Source organism: Sapajus apella, unplaced genomic scaffold, assembly GCF_009761245.1.
Source record: "Sapajus apella isolate SASKATOON/1434 unplaced genomic scaffold, GSC_monkey_1.0 scaffold32, whole genome shotgun sequence".
NCBI lineage: Eukaryota > Metazoa > Chordata > Mammalia > Primates > Cebidae > Sapajus > Sapajus apella.
Window position 1 is genome coordinate 22,775,858 of NW_022436972.1, and position 17,958 is coordinate 22,793,815.

Here is a 17,958-nt window from a genome sequence, read left to right on the forward strand (position 1 = left end):
AGAATAACCCACATCTTAAGCAGTCAGTTCTATAAAGATTCAGATTCTGGGACATTGGTATTCCTGAGTATTTCTGTCCTGCTCAAAACACCAGACCATGGAGATGCCCCTGGAATGCCATTGCAAGCATTTACCTTGCGCTTCCAGGCCCTGCTGCCACTTCTCATGGAACGATAACAAAGCACAATGCCCCATTTGGATCAGGGCCAGCAGAGAGCCAGGCAGGCGTGGAAGCGGTGGTGTGTGAGCAGGACCGCCTGCTCCTAGAGTGGGAGCCTGGGCACCACCCTTTGTCCTGGGTCATTTGTCATATGATGTGAGGCTGCTGCCACACCTTCTGGTCCAATATGGGCCAAGACTGCTGGCCCTGCCATCGCCTGGGCCCTGACTGCAGCAAGTCAATAGAGCCAAAGTTAGCAGCCAAGCTGATTTAAAGGGTCCATTTAGACTTATCCTCACTTGCAACGTGAAACACAAATAACTGTGCTTGCCTCGAGAGGCTTGGGGAATGGAAGTTTGCGGCTTGACAGAGTGTAATTAACACATCAACTACACAAAGGCCAAAGACGGACTCCGCTACAACACCATGATTACTCCCAGGAAGCACTCTGGAATTGTATCATCCCATGCAAATGCGTTGGGACAAGCGTTTATGTGTCTGGATGAAAATCAAGGCAGATTAAGCAGTGCTTATGCCAGAGGCAGCTTTTCTGACCAGCATGAGGAAGCAAGAGGTGAGAGGAAACCAGAAGTGTCTGGTTAGGTAAATAATTCCATAGCTATGAAACAGAATATGATGCATAACTAGGACTTACGTTATGGAAGAACATATAATGGCACATTATAATGCAAAAAGAGTAGATATGAAAGAAGAAGCAGTATCATCCCAAGACTCCCAAATAGTTAGTATTTTTTACTGCTTTTTGAATAATTTAAAAAAATTGTGCTCCTGGGTTACTTGCATAAGCAGAAATCTCAACAGTATTATTTTTAAAGACACAACACCAAAGGTCAGAATGACCTTTCCCACGCTAGGAAATATCTTTTAAATCATTCCTACCCTTCTCTCCTCATTTCCTGGCACTGAATCTTGCCCAGGAGTCCTGATTGAGAAGTGAGGTAAGTCCTTTTCCCTTTGCTGCCTTTACTAATAGTTCAGGCCGTCAAGGGGCAGAAAGTCCCAGGGTCTAATCTCATATGAGAAGCACACACAGATGGTAAAGAGAGCCATTTCCGTGGAGACTTGAAAAATAAACTCTTTAACTTAATGGTATTCTATAAAAACCAATTACTAAATAAAATAAATTATAACAAAGCAACACCACAATGGCCATCTGTTGCAAACGTTGTAAAGGAGATTTCTGCATGGAGAAGGAGGTTGAGCCAAAATATCTCTAAGGACTTCTCCAAACCTGAGATTCTATGAAATAAATAGTAAGCTAAAATAAAGGGAGGCACAGAAGGAAAAAAAAGAAAGACAGGCATCCCTCTATATCTATAGATTCCGCAATCTGGATTCAATCAAGCGTGAATCAAAAATATTTGAAAAAACAATTAAAAATACCCATAAGACAATAAGAAATCATACAACTTTTAAACAATACAACTATTTGCATAGCACTTACACTGTATTAGGTCTAAGTAATCTACAGTTGATTTAAATTAAACAGGAGGATGTGTGTAGGTTATATGCAAATATTGTGCCATTTTATATCAGGGACTTGAGCATCTATGGATTTTGGTATCTGAGGGGGTCCCAGAACCAATACCCCATGGATCCCGAGGGATGACTGCGTGAGGAAAAGCTTGCTTTGACATACATTCTGTGACTTACGGCACCACTGCCTGAGCAGTCTCAGATTGGTAAAGTGACCCTTCTTTCCATGTTCCAAAAACGTTACCCCATATGCAGCCTGTTTCTCCCTGAAGAACGCCTGGCCATAGCCATGCTTAGTCTGCTTCTCTGTGTCTCTGTCCTTCTGACAGTGCAGTCCCTTCTCCCCTCTGCCAGCGGCATGCAGCCTGAATTGTGGCGAGAAGCTCCTATATAACCACCAGATGCCCAAAGGAGAGTGTCCTCTCTGAAAGGGCTCAACTCAACTCCTTCTCATTCTTCTACCCTATGGGCTCTGGCACAGGATCAAATGCTAGAAAACACATGGGGCAGTTTCTCAGGGCGCAATGCAGTGGGAAAGCAAGCAGGCAGGGCTCACGATGGCGGCACACAATGCTGCCCACGTATTTTAGGCCAGTGTGTTTATGTATGGTATGCATAGGTGTAAGGAATTATTTATCAGATTAAAATAGATTTTTTTTCCCTGGTATGTTTGTGGGAAAAGAAGGAGGAAGAAGGAGCTAATACTGGCTAATAATTGGGAGGCACATTTTAGATGCTTAATTCATTTCACTCTTCTCAAGAACTCCACTTTATAGAGTGAGGACTGCAAATCTTAGAGTACTCAAATATCTTGCCCAGGATCGTGCAGCCATCAAATGGCAAAGCAAAGGCTGGAACTGGGTTTGTCAGTTTCTTAAGGTTTTATTTAGCCAATTCATAAGCCGATTCAAAACCATAAGATTTTGTTAAATTTTCTGAGTGTCATCTCATTTGAAAAAACATTAATAAGTGGATGTAAAGGTCATACTTGTGCCTCACCAGTATTTCAGCTTCAAGTTACATGCAATTAAATTGTATAATTTAGGATATAATGATGCCACTGTATTAGCAAGATAGACACACTTAGTGATGCTGACTACTGAACACAAAAGAGCCATTTAATTTAAACAAGATAATTCAAATGTTTGCTTTGCCTAAAGCTCATAAAATGCCATTTCATTAAATCATGTTTTCATTTATATAAGATGACTGTTGTATCAAAGCTATTTGACTGTTACAGAATTTAGAACAATATGATGTGTTGTTATTAAGTTATGACCATATAGGGAAAAATACTTTTTAGAATAGAATACACTTGGCCATATTCATTTATTTGCCAGTTTAATAAATCACAGTAGAGCATCAATAATGTGCCTGGCACCATTCTAGGCACCTGATGTATAGCTGATTTCCCCCCGCAGACTAAGTGAAGGGCAGCAGAAATTATAAGAGGCTGGGTAATGGTTCCCACAAAATATCAGGTCCTAATCCCTGGAACTTATGTCACCTTACATGGAAGGAGGGTCTTTGCAGATTTGACTAAATAAGGGTATGGACATGGGAAGATTACCCTGGATTCTCAGAGTGGACCCAAAGTACAATCATAGGTATCCTTCTGGTTGAGAAGCAGAGAGAGATTTTTTTCCTCTAACAGATGAGGTCTCACTGTCTTGCCCAGGCTGGAGTGCAGTGGTGTGAACATGGCTGACTGCAGCCTTCACCTTCTGGTCTCAAGTGATGCTCCTGCTTCAGCTTCCCAAGTAGCCAGGACTACAGACGTGCACTACCACTCCTGGCTAATTTTTAAAAAAATTTTTGTAGAGATGGGATCTCACTATGTTGCCTAGGCTGGTCTTGAACTCCTGGGCTTAAGCCATCCTCCCTCCTTGACCTCCCAAAATGCTGGAATTACAGGTGTGAGCCACCACATTTGGCCCAGAGAAAGATTCTAACATAGACACATGGAGGAGAAAGCAGTGTGATTATGGAGCATGGAGAGATTTGAAGGTACTAGCCTGGAAGATTCGAGCAATGCAGCCACAAGCTATGAAACAGTCCCAGAAAGAGGCTGGGGCAGCTCCTGTGGAATCTTTCTGCCAGAGTAAGGAGCCTGGATTTTAGTTCGAGAGCTGTGGATACATTGAAGGATATTAATGTGGAATAACATGATCTACTTTACATTATGTAGGAGTTACCATATAAAGAAATGACTGTAAGGGACAAAGAGACAGAATTGCACCACTGCAGATCGTCATGCTGGTGGCTGACTGCTGTGCCATCTTGACCTGAAAACCAGTCCCTCTTCTGGGAATCCGTATTTTAATTGATATTACCGCTACATCCGCAGGGACCTGTAGCAAAGAGCTGGATGGCCCTTTCCACTTTTCCCTTACCCATCCATCTACTGCTCTCCTGTCATCACATCTGATCAGGTGGCCTCCAACCTGTGACATCCCAATCCGTCTCCACCTTTCCGTGACCACCATTCCGCTTTTGCTCAACTTCTCACTGCATTTTGCCAATAACAAATAACTTAGAGCATGTGCCCCAGGACCACCACTTATTAGCTAGGTGACCCTGGACAAGTTACTTAACTTCCTTGTTCTTTAGTTTTATTATCTGTGAAATAGTCTCACCTCATAGGAGGGTGTGGGGATTACATAACAGATACAAAGTACACAGGATAATGAAAGTCATTAATAAACAACAAATCTTAGCTGCTATCCTCATCTTCATCTTTTTCACCATTATCATCCTCTTCCTAGCTGACCGCCCTTCCGACCCCCACCTTCCTGCCTGTCTCTCCTCCAGTCCCTCCTACACACTGTGACGGGTTAGCCATCCTAAAGTGCTGCTTTGATCAGATCATTCTCCTCAGACACTTCCAATAATTGCAGGATACTCCCATATGAAATATCAACTCCACAGCCTGGCTTTCAGCCCCTGCGTCTTTTCCTGTCTTCTCACTTCCTGAATGATTTTCTACACCACAGCCAAATGCTGACCATCATTTTTCCTGAACACAAACCGCAGCTGAATTTGCTTTTTCACCCGAGGCCTTTGCTCTTCCCTCTGCCTCCCCCAACCTCCCCCAGCGCTGCCTCCGGGCTGTATACCTTACTGCCTGTTAGGTTTGAGCTTTTTAATCTTTGAAAACCTTCAAAAGCTATTGATACCTCCTGTGAGGTCTCACTCTTCTCTCCCTTGAATAAGCTCATTTACCTATGTGTCTATATTGGAGCAATCTACAGGCTCTTTCCTGCCTGCTTTTATCAGAACACCTACAAACAATTTGGTCCAGGGCAGCGCTCCACACTTGGCACCATCACTCCTTCGGCAACGAGTTTCTCCTGATGGCCTCATAAGGCAGCCGGGCCTGGGAAGGGCGGGAGAAGATCCAATGCTTCCTTGCCCTGTGGTAAGGTGGCCACTGTCCCTAAGAGGCAAGGCTAAAAGAAAAGCAAATTGGAAACATGCCCCTTCTCCATGTAGGATGTATAGGATCAAGCTGTGTGGTCTCTGAGGCAAGGTACGACTACACAGATGACTTGTAAGGTGACAAACCCACCTGTAGCTTTTCCCTGGGTCCCACTCAGGAGTCCTCAGCCCACTGTCAACCAGTAGCTGTGATGACTGAGCAGAAAACATCCTTGCACATGTAGCTGAAGCTCTAGGTTACAAGAGTTTCAAAGAAACCCTTAAGGAGGTGCGACATTTTCCCGGCGCAGATGTGGTGTTCCTGCGCTCACAGACCTGAGGAGAGAACTGCAGAGTGGATGATCAGAGGGAAGAATTCAGCACCAGCTCTCACGGAACATCTGAGGGACCAGCCTCCTCATGCAGGGCCAAAATGGGAAGGTACAAGAAAAAGAAATGTCTACCTAGAATTTCAACTCGAATCCTGCCTACATACTTGGAAATGGTCTTGTGAGGTTTTGTCTAGTAGCTGTTTGCTTGCCTCATTGCCAGAAACTTTCTCAGCTGCCTCCCCTACCCAATAGCACATCCATGTTTTCAGAGAGGAAAGGAGATTTCCACTCCAAGATCAGAGGAAGTATGGGAATGTATATTTTGATCCCCATTTTTGCTATTTTCTCCTTCTTAAAAAAAGGAGGAGAAACTGGCTTCATTCATGATCCAAGACAGGCAGAAATTCTTGGGATAACATCCCACATACAGTGGGTGGGGTGCTTGGCCCCTCTCTTGCTCTCTTGGCCCATCTATGCTCAGGCAGGATAGGTCCTGTATATTCAGGGTCCTTACTGGGTCACAAAGCAGATAGGCCTGTTATTGGGAAGCCAAGCCAAGCTCATCCCTCTCTTCTATCTCATCTTTCTCCTTCATTTATGACTCAATGAGGTCAGCCTGATATTCACTGGGGGCCACATAACTTTAATTCTGGTGGAGGGAATAGGAAGGTAGATTTTGGTCCCAGGGACCCCACAATGCTGCAGTCCAGCATTGCCCAGGAACCCCAAGTTCCTGAGGTCGCTGGGCACTTGCTGCATCCACAATAAAATAGATCCCACCTTTTGTTCCCCCCGGGGAATGCATGCAGCATTGCTCAATTGATTAGAACCCAAACGGAAACTCCAAACCAATAGCCCTTCGGTAAAGAATTCCATGTGTCTAAATTGTAGTCTCAAGTATTGAATTTGGCAAGGTCTAAAGTGTAGGTGGCCCAAGGAGAAATGGGCCTGTCCAACCCTTTGGGAGGGATGCTTTTGAGATCACTTGTAGGATCAGCTACATAGAAGAGATTCACGACCCAGGAGAGGCTAGAGAAGACTTCAGATTTGGGAGGGGCAATATGTCTTAACCTCTTGATTGCCCTCTGAGGATTGGCAAAGATCACCCTTAAGGACAGAAAATGAAAGGTCCCTGTCACACCGGGGTAATGCATCTCATCCCTTTTCCAGATTAGAAACTCTTCATCATCTGGAGCTGTGTCTTACTCATCTTCGTATTCAACTGTCAAGTACTGAGCCTGGCATAAGGTAAAAATTCTTACCTTATGTTGGGCTGAATTAAAGCTGGACTGAAGAAGATATGGGTGTGAATTTAAGAATAGGATTGAAAGACATGAGCTCTGTCAGATTCCAAAAAGAATTTGCCCAAACTATCCCTGGTCATCTATTTGAATAAGAAGCAAATGAACACCACCAAATGGAACCAGAATCTTTAAATACAAAAGGTAAGAATTGTGAAAAGAAAGACAAAATCAGTAAAGGAATTGGTCAATAATTTGCAACCAATAATTAATTTTAATTAATTAGGTTTGCTTTTTCTTGTCTCGCATGTATTTTCTTATGCCTCCTCCTGTAAGTGATTGCAGTATGAGTCCTCTAGTCCTTCCCTTCTGCTGGTCGTGCTCCATGCATGAACACACATGCGCACACATACATGCAGTTATCCCTCTAAATTGCGTATGTGCTAAGTTGCTATTCAGAAAGGAATCCAGGAAGAAATAAAGTCCCAATGAGATTAGCACCATAAATCTTTTCCAAGGCCCTGGGACTCTCCTGTCATGGCCTCTTAAGTGTACGGCAGTGATCCAGACGCCAGTTATTTTCTGGAGATTAAGAACCAGGTAAGTTAAATTGATGACCTGAGATTCCGCCTTGGGGCATTAACTTCCGTCAATTATTGAAGTTACCGCTAGTTTTGAAATAGTGTTTGCTTTAAATCTCAAATAATGTAAATCTCACAAGCAGGAAGAGTCCCTGGCAGCCATTCCAGTTCCAGTGAGAAACCAGAAAAGATGCTGAGACGTTATAAGACAGTGAAGACCAGGCTCTATCATCGGACTCACACAGCAATCATCCATAACATCCAGAGAGGAGAGGAAGACTGGTTTCATCTCGTTCATGTTGCAGGGAGAAGCCACCGATTTGAGTTTCAATTATGGCATAATAGCTCATTTATGCAAATCATAAATAAGATTATATAATGTTGTTATAAATGAAACACATACACCAATCTAGGTAGGCCTTTCTCCCTTGTTAATTCTTATATTTTGTTTGTATTTAATCTACCATTAAGTTTGAAAGTCCTCCATTTGTTCATTCAACCAAAATTTACTGGCACACACTGTGTTTGTTCTGTGTTAGGCAGTGGGTTCCAGGGAACCTTAGGAGCTTCCAGTCTACCGCGAGAGATCAGATATGCTCGCAAGCAAATGCAATTACCATCTTCCTGTAAGGGCCATGAGAGGTGTATTAGTTTCCTTGGGCTGCCGTAACAAAGCACCACAAACTGGGTGGCTTAAAACAACAGAAATGTATGCTCTTGGTTCTGGAGGCCAAAGGGCAGAAATCAAGGTGATGGCAGGGCCACGTCCCTTCTGAACACTAGGGGAGGATCCTTCTTTGTCCCTTCCTACGTCTCTGCCTGCAGCAACCCCTGGCTTTCTTTGGCTCTGGCCTCGTCATCACATGGCGCTCTCCTGGTGTGTCTCTGCCTGCCCATGGCCTTCTTCTCATAAGGACACCAGTCTTACTAGATTCAGGGCCTGCCCTACTCCAGTCTGACCTAAATTGATTACATCTGCAATGACCCTCTTTCCAAATAAGATCACATCTGTCGTATGGAGGTTAGGATTTCCTATCTTTCTGGGGAGCATAGGGAAGACACAATTCAACCCACAGCAAAAGAATCTTTAAAACCTGATGCCGTCTTGTGAATGGCAGCAAAGCATTAAGGGTTCATTCTTACTCTGCAAGCAGGACCCAAGGCATGAATATAATCCAGCTCATCTGGTCAAGGGGTCAGCACCTCACACTGCCCCCACACCCCCTCCTCTGAGCCTCAGGGCAGACTGACCAGAAACCCACAAAGCCTCTGAGGTCGGACTTCTGGGGAATATTCTTCCCGCTCTTTTTCTCTTCTTTCTTTTCCCCATGGTATTATGCTAAACCTAGAATATACTGACATTATCCTATAAATTCTTAAGAGGGGTCTGAAAGTTTTAGTAGTCTGAATAGTTCCACTTCCAGTCATCTATATATCTTGGGCAAAAGAATGTGCGGGTGTCTGTCCTGAGCCGCCTTCTTGGACCCGTGAATGCAGGACAAAGAGGCTTCACAGGTGAATTAAAGGGCTGCCGGTAAACCAGGGAAGGGCCTTGTGTCTGCAAACTAGTCTTCAACGTAAGGGCCACTCTTAGTGGGAATTTATACTGCTTTCCTAGAGGGAGAACAGTTTATGAGACCAAGAAAGAGAAAAATCAAATTGCAAACTCTGAATTACTCTGCAATGAGAATTACCTTGAGGATCTACATTTCCCATAACTCTAGAACAGTGCTGATCTAGGTTGTCACTTGGTAAGTGCTCCTGTTGAAATTATCCTGGGAACGAGTAGACAGCTGAGGTAGGACTCAGGTCACACAGAGGGCAGATTCCTAACCACAGATTCCAACAGCTCAGATGAAAAGCTCCTGATTCCCCTTGCTGCTCCTCTGCTCTCTCTCAGTCCAACCTGGACCTGAAGCAGCAGAGCAGGTGGGGAGGGCATGGAATTGTTTCCATCTTCTTTCCCTGCAGGTTTCTGCAGGAGTGTGGCCTGAGCTCAAGGGAGAGGAGAAGCCTGAAATAGGATGAGAGATTACAGTTTTGAGATCAGATTGTTTTTGAAGTTTTTGCTGTCTGATAAGAATGTACATCATTACCTGGAAGTAATTCAGAAAAGCTATGCACTTGGCCCTAGATACTGTCCAAGGTCAGAGAGTCCTGGGATTGAAAGACAACAGTAAGAGAAAATGAAGGGGTTTTCTGTTGGTCCCCATTGTGTCCTGATATAGGTATGCTAACGAGATCATAGCGGTGCTAGCAGAAAGTTATTTATTGAAAGATCAGATGCAGCTCAGGATAGCATTCCCATGAGCGAGAAATAGAAGTCCTAAGTAGATTTCATTAACCATTGAATTCTGTTACGGAAGGACAGACTTGCAGACTTGAGTCTTTGGAAGGGGGAGGTTGTAAAGGGCTTCGACTTCCCATGAAGACTCCATCCCTGTCCTTCGTCTTGCTAATACCCTGTTTTCTGCATCCAGCTCCCTCCAGGTCCCTGCTTCCTTTTGGGTTCTCTCCCCCATTCTACCTCAGAGAACCCCATCTCTTCCCAGGGGAGTTTCCACCCTTTGGTTCCTTCCTGTGTGTTGCAAACTTGAGTAGCCAGGGTTCAGCAGATCTTAGAGGAGGTGTTCAGCCTAGTCTGATAGACGCAGGAAAGATGTTGGGTATTCTCCTTGAGAGAGTGAGGGAGGAGGCAGATCCTGCATCTGTAGCTCTAACATCACCTGGGAGTTCAGGAACCAAGAATCTCGGGCTCCACCCAAACCTACTGAACCAAGTCTGCAATTTAACACAATCCTCTGGTGATTCACATACACATTAGCATTTGAGAAGCACAGCTTTCATCAGCAAAAATCACAAAGGTACTGCCATCTGGTTTAAGCACATACCCTTGCTGTTGTCAATGACACTGAGAGAAACATCAAGTCAAATACCACTTCCTGCATCTTCTATGCTGCATTGGAACCTGTGGACTCAAAATAGTCTTGTCTCTCTCTCCCAGTGATACTCTGAATGGCAATTTCTCAAGATCTCCCTGATGGTATATATGAAATATATCTTTTTTAATTTCTAAGGTTTCTGCAGTCATGCCCCATCATTCATCTTTTGCAAAGTGCACGGCTGCAACAGATACATAACCAAGCACCTGGCAGGGCTGGCAACCCTTGCTACCCAGAGCAGGCTGCTGAAATCCATTCTCCAGCAAGGTACCCGAATGCCACGCGGTCACCCACCTTCCAACCACAGGCCTCTGGAAGTGGAAGATTCTAAGAGAAAGTCTTTGGGTGCAATTGTTGCCCTCAAAGCACTAGAAACTAAGAACCTTGATTGGAAATTTCTTCCAGCATTCCATAGGGAGTGTATTTCATAGAACCTGGTTACTTTAAAAAGCAAAACAAAACCCCTGGAGGAAGATGAAACATTCTCCAAAATTCAAAATGTGTACAAAATATAAATCTCTGACTTTAATTTTTGGAGTGTTTTTTTCCTCCAGTAACTATCCATAAAGCTCTCAAGATGGAAATCGAGAACTGTTCTGCGTTTCCTCCCAGCATATTTTAACACTTTAACATTCCGAACTTTGCTGAGGCCTCCTCCCTAGCAACCACAGCATTAAATCAACATAGCAGTTCAAGCTTCAAACCCCTCTTTTGGGATGTGGAGCAAAATGCATCCAAAATCTACTCCAAGAGATAGATCATGTATAAACAATTCAACAACCCCTTGAATAACCCATGCTCTTTTTTTTTTGAGATGGAGTCTTGCTCCGTCACCCAGGCTGAAGTGCAGTGGTGTGATCTCGACTCACTGCAACCTCTACCTTCCAGTGATTCTCCTGCCTCAGCCTCCTTAGTAGCTGGGATTACAGGTGTGCACCACCACGTCTGGCTAATTTTTGTATTTTTAGTAAAGACAGGGTTTCACCATGTTGGCCAGGCTGGTCTTGACCTCTTGACCTCAAGTGATCCACTCGCCTTGGCCTCCCAAAGTGTTGGGATTACAGGCATGAGCCACAGTCCCCAGCGCCATGCTCCTGTTCTTAAAATGGCCTCTAAGAAAAATATATGTGCTCAGACATAAAAAGGTCATTTTTTTCTAATCCAAATTGCAACTCAGGTCCAAGAAGTGTATTCTTTTGCATGAAATATTCTTTCTAAGAAGTTTCTCCCAGGTGAGAAATTTTAAATGTGCTTCTTTCAACAGGGAAGCCAGATAAATGGCTTTGGCTGGTCAACGGTTATATTTCTCACTGCCAGGATATTCCAATTGGTTTTTCATTCCAAGGGATCAATAAACAGCCAGGCTTATATGCATAAAACTGTCTTGGCCTCACCAGTGCTAACACAGACCATTTCTTGAGCTTCCCCTAAGGTGGAGACTTAAAAAAAATCCTGACATCACTGAAATATGTACAGTAACAAAAGCAATAAAAGGATGAACACGAGAGAGACAAACTCCGCTCTGGATGTGCCCTCAGGACAGTTGTTCAGCGCAGTTCAGGCTTTGTTCTCGTGCAGAGGAAACACAGACCAAATTTAACTCTGTCAGCAAGAACAAGCTGAGAGTTCTGTCATAGTCATCTTTGCCCCAGATAGGACCTATAAGAAAAACAGTCTGTGAGAAGAATTAGTAACAGTGACAAGGTGATCACTGTTAGTTTGAAAGGCCTCAGACCTGCAGAACAACATAAAGATTAAAAATGTTTAAATGCTATAATCCCCATTTAAAGACTTCCTTAGCATTTGAGCTTCAAGTGGGCAGACCTGAAATCCACCCAGGCCTCTCAGCCACTGCCTGTCCCTGAGGGTCAACCATCAGCTTCATAGCCTGTTTGTCCCTGAAGGGCCAGAGGACATGTGGGATCTCATGTTTACTCCTGGGAGCAGAATCATGGCAAAGCTTGTCTCTCTACTTCCTGGAAGGGGTCTTGTGAGAACCTGTGCTCTTCTCAAAAGTAGGCTGACTTTTCTCAGAAGCTTTTGTGAGAAGGTAGGATCAGAGCCGTTCTGCCATCTTTCACCCTCTCTCATTGACGACTCTCTTTCTCTTGAGTCTCCAAGAGACACCCTATATCACTGTGACCAAAAAACATTGACTGTGAGATCCCAAGTGCAGGAAGTTCGGCTACCCATAGGGTTCACTGACGTCTATACCCTTCCACCAAATTATAGGAAGAACCATCGAGAAGACCGACTTGGATTTGTGCGACTATGGGCATCATGGCAACCATGCTTGTTCAGTCATTCAACCAGGGAAGAACTTTCTATTAATATTGGCATGGACCAGTCAGAAGAGTCCTCACTGAGGACTGGCAAATACAAAACTCACTGTAAAAAAACAGGTGAGAACGCAGAAGCCCAGCATCACAATGAAACATGGTGACAGGATAGCATCTTTGAAGCTCCCTAAACAAATGGGAAAAGAGAATTTGCAACAATAGTAACCATGAGCAGATATTTATAGGGCTTGTGTGCTAAACAATGGTCTAGTCCCTGCAGCTAGAGAGGAGCACACTTGGCAGAAAAACAACTTTGCCACTGTCCTGGACCATTTTGTGGACTAAGGAGGACACAGACAGGTGGATGTGCTTTTATAGCACTGCAGGGAGGTTCTACAACACACAGATGGGAAGAAAGTCATCTGAGGGCACAGTGAAGCACCCGGCTTTTTTCAGAGAAACCAGGGACAGTATATCAGAGGATGTTCATCACTCAGGAATTCAGGAGTCTAAAAGGACAAGCTAGGATGACAAGCCAGCAGTGTTTACGACGTCTTGGGCTCACTGAGCAGACAGTAGCATTAGAAGTCAAACGGACCTAGGTTTGGACCACAGCACAGACCCGCTACAGGATGCACGGCCCTGAGCAAACTACTTAGCCTGGGTGAGCCTCCATTTCTGAATCTGTAAAATGGGAATAGTAATAAATATCAATCTCAGAGAATTATTATAAGGATAGAACACCACAAGACTTACAAACTGCTCACTCTCATGCCCAGTACATTTGAGGCTTTCAATAAAAAATGACTTTTATTAGTTTTTATATTTTGTGTTCGGTTTTTAAAACTGAATGATGGACCACATTTAAGAGAGAGTCCCAAAAGAGAGCGGATTGTTGTGGTTTCTGCCTTCCACCCCCACAACTTTGCACTAAAAAGGAAACAAGAAAAAAAGAATGTAATGCAACAGCTCCCCAGGGCATTACATTAGTGAAAAAAAGAATTTGCTGGTTTTCCCTTTGAGCCTGGCAGGCTTTGAGAGAAATCTCAAGAGTCATCCCTGTGAAAGCAAAGGCTGCCAACAGCACCCCATTTCAGCATGGCTGCCTGGTTTACGGACGGCCGCCTGCGCGATCAATACTGCAGGGCTCAGGGTAGCAGACTGTTCTAGCCCACCCCACCCATCAGGGCTGCTTATTGATTCCAGCTGCTGCTAAGCTGCTGGAAAAAGCCAGGCCTCCTATTTCTTGATTTGGAGAGGCAGATTTGGGGATCTGGCGCTGACTCTTGAGAAAACAGGGGGCCCAGATATTCTCACAGGTAACTCATAAACTTGGGTCATCAGACAGCTGAGCCAGCACCAAAAGGTGGTCAAGAAATTGGCTCTCTCGTGGCAGAATTCTTCAGGCTAGTTAGTGTAACAGGAAGGGGCTCTGCCCTGGAGTTCGTAGCATTGGTAAGCAGCATTTATTCAGCATCACACAATGAGGGCCAGACTTGGCAAATAAAACTACAGAATGTCCACTTAAATTTGAATTTCATTTAAGCAATGAAATTTTTTTAGTATAACTACATCCCAAATATTGCAAGACATAATTATACTTTAAAATTGCACATTGTGGACAGTTGTGGTGGCTCACGCCTGTAATCCCAGCTCTTTGGGAGGCCGAGGCAGGCAGATCATGAGGTCAGGAGTTCAAGCCCAGACTGGCCAACTTGGTGAAATCTTATCTGTACTAAAAAATACAAAATTTAGCTGGGCATGATGACTCGTGCCTGTAATCCCAACTACTTGGGAGCCTGAGGTAGGAGAATTGCTTGAACCGGGACCCAGGAGGCGGAGGTTGCAATGAGCCAAGATCGCGCCACTGCACTCCAGCCTGGGCTACGGAGCGAGACTCAATCTCAAAAAAAAACATTGCACACTGTTTGGCCAGGTGCGGTGGCTCACACCTGTAATCCAAGCACTTTGGGAGGATGAGGCAGACGGATCACGAGGTCAGGAGATGGAGACCAGCCTGGCCAACGTGGTAAAACCCTGTCTCTACTAAAAATACAAAAATTAGCTGGGTGTGGTGCGTGTCTGTAGTCCCAGCTACTTGGGAGACTGAGGCAAGAGAATCGCTTGAACCCAGGAGGTGGAGGTTGCGGTAAGCCGAGATCACATGACTGCACTCCAGTCCGGGTGATAGAGACCCTGTCTCAAATAAATAAATTAATTAAATTAAATAAATTGTACACTGTTTGAAATTTAAATTTACCTGGGCATCCTATATTTATGTCCCAGGTATTTCCTAGGATATTCTTATACTGAAAACTTATTTGTTGTTAATCTGAAACCTAAACTCAACAGAGTTCCTTTTGCATCTTGTATCTGGCAAGGCTACCACACACACACTTATATGCATAAGGGAACAGACATGGTCTGTCTGCTACAGTCCTGCCATGCAAAGCAGAGAATCGCCCGCAGCGAAAGTCCAAACTTCTCCAGCTGGCATTCTGGGACTTCTACAATCTGCGCCACTCTCTGCCAGCCCCTTTCCTACACAGCCACTCCATTCTAGCCTAGACAATCCTCTTCCTACTCCTGAACATTTCTAAACATTCCTGCTGCCCTTCACAAAGGGTCAATGACTTACCATGCTCTCCCTCCCATTTGAAGATTTACACTCACCTGTGCTTCAAGACCCACTCAAATCTTATCTGCCCCTCAAAGTCTTCTATAATGAACTTCCCCCCCATGCCTCTCAAATAGCCCCCATGTGGCTCCTTCCTGCATGGAACCCGGGGAGTGTTTGCTTTCTCTCTCCATTGCCCTGAGCTTACCTTGCCAGTTAATTTTCATCTGTCTCTTTAGCAAGCATGGACTGATGTCTGTAACTATGGCTCAAGAAATGACACGACTCTTTACCTGTTCTGAGCCCCCACCGCCTGGCTAGTGGGCAGGCTAATCTCAGTCCTTGAGTGGGCCCCCATGGTGGGACCACATAAGCCTCGCATGGCTCCCAGGCTGGTAGCGTGTATGAGTGCATGGGCACGGGGTGGGTGAGGGAGGGGCAGGAGCTGACGCTAACTCCAGTCTGTCTTCAAGTTTGGAAACACAGTCTGTTAGCTCTCAAATTACACGGTCAGTCTGGCAACACCTGCTTCAGGCAGAGTGCAGATGAATGAGTAACACTACTCAGCCCCTGGGATCCGACTCAAAAGCATCATCTTTGATGAAACCTTTTCTAACCTTTTCAGCAAGAAGCCAAAGCCTTTACAAGGGTCTGTGGACACCACCTGATTCTCCTTCTTCCCTTTTTTCTTGGCTGCATCTCCCATCCTGAGATGGAGCAGGGACCCCTCTTAGGGGCCTGTGCCACCCTCACCACCACCACAATCATGGAAACGAAGAAAAATCTTAAGTTCCTTCAAGGAAAATTGCAGGCCCTTAGCTGGCCCTGAGAAGTAAATGAGCAATCTGATGCGCAAAAAGGTAACAGTAGCCTAAAACAATAGCCAAGGAAGTTGGAGTCCCGGGATGTTTGGTTCCCTATGGAAGCTAAAGATTAATTCTTTTTTTTTTTTTTTTTTTTTTTTGAGACGGAGTCTCACTCTTTCACCCAGGCTGGAGTCAGTGCAATGGTGTGATCTTGGCTCCACCTCCCGGGTTCAAGTGATTCTTGTGCTCAGCCTCCCAAGTAGCTGGGATTACAGGCGCCCACCACCATGCCCAGCTAATTTTTTGTATTTTTAGTAGAGATGGGGTTTCACCGCATTAGCTAGGATGGTCCTGATCTCCTTACCTTGTGATCCGCCCACCTCATCCTCCCAAAGTGCTGGGATTACAGGCTGAGCCACGGCGCCCGGCCCTAAACATGAATTCTTAACGTATGTCCCTGAGCTGTTTTTCAAAATCCTGTACCCCCACCAAATGTATCTGCTGGCACATAGACCCTGGATAAGGGGGAACCAGGGACTGAACTCCGACCACTGCTCTCTGTTCTTCCTGAGGGACCTGAAGAAGTCACACCTGTGAGCCAGAGCAAACATTCTTTCCTGCTAAGTCCAAATTTTTAAACAAAGCTTCTCTTCCTTAACCAACTGCAAATCAGAAAATCTGTGAACCCACTTATGCCCGGTAAAGCCCCCGCTTCAAGGTACCCCACCTTTTTCGGCCAACCAATATATAACCTCCATGCATTGACTTAAATTTGCCTGCATTAACTTCTATTTCCCTGAAAATTTCCCCTGCCTTTAAAAACTTTGCTTGCAAGCCTTTGCAGGGGTCAGGTCTTAAGCATGAGCTGCCCAATCAACCTTGCCTAGTGCCCTGCAAATAAACGCCCTCCTTTCTCCCTCTGCAAACCTCGGTGTGGGTGTTTGACCTTACCGCAGCAGGCCAGCAGACCCCAGCTCAGTTCAGGAACGTCGCCTCTCCTTTGCTCCCTCTGCCTCAGCTACACTGGCGCCCCCTGCTGTTCCTCAAACAAGCCATGCACCACGCGCATGCTCCCTCCTTGCCGTTCTCACCTTCGCTGTTCCCTCTGCTAACCACGCAGCTCACGCCCCCTCACTTTGGATCCATTCCCTAACATCACTTTTCATTGAGGTCTACCTTGACCATCCTGTTAGAGTTGCAGTAGCCTTCCTAGTGACCTCTGTCCATTTCCTGCTCTATTCTACAAACTTATGGTCATGTAAAATATTTTTTAAACTACCTTTTCTTATTTACTGCCTATGGCGCCACCCTCTCCCACTGGAATTTAAGCTCCATAAAGCAGAAATGTTAAAATCTATTTTGTTCACTATTGTATCTCTAGTGCCTGAGACATAATAGGCAGTCAGTATTTGTTGAGTGAATAAATGATTTTTTCGTGATTATTTTCACTAAACATTATGCCACAATCTGTAACTCCACCTAGTTTTTTTCCTGCTGTCCACAGAGGCACCTCTTGCGTAGGCTGTGTGTTCTAGTAAATGAATAATGGATACCCAAAGGAATTGATGCAAAACAAGTGTGCCTCACTCTTTAACTCATAAGAGGTAATACTTGCTGATTAAATAAAAAAGATCGGGGGAGGGGAGAACAACAAAAGTACTGACCTTTGCAGAGGTTGAAGGGCTAAAGGCAGTGGCTGTTTCTCCAGCAGACGTGGGGACTACTTGTTGAACCATCTCCCCCCTTCCCTCTACCCACTGTGCCCTTCGTCCAGTACATACAACCCACGTTCCAATCAGAGCTGTTGAGTGCAGCCTCCAGCCACGGAGCAGGTGACGTTAACTGGCCCCCTTGGGGATTGAACCCAGGCTTTGGCCTTATTAGCACCAGCTGCAACCAACTAGTCACACACAAACTCCACACAAACAGAGAGATCACAGCATGGCTGGGCAGGTGCATGAATAAACCAGCACACCCATAAATAATGAAATACACGGGGCAGGGTTAGCAAGACTTTGTGAGGAGGGCATTGAGTGAGAGGGGAAGAGCATCAACTTTCTTTCCTCTGCACAGGGAAAGGCAGTCC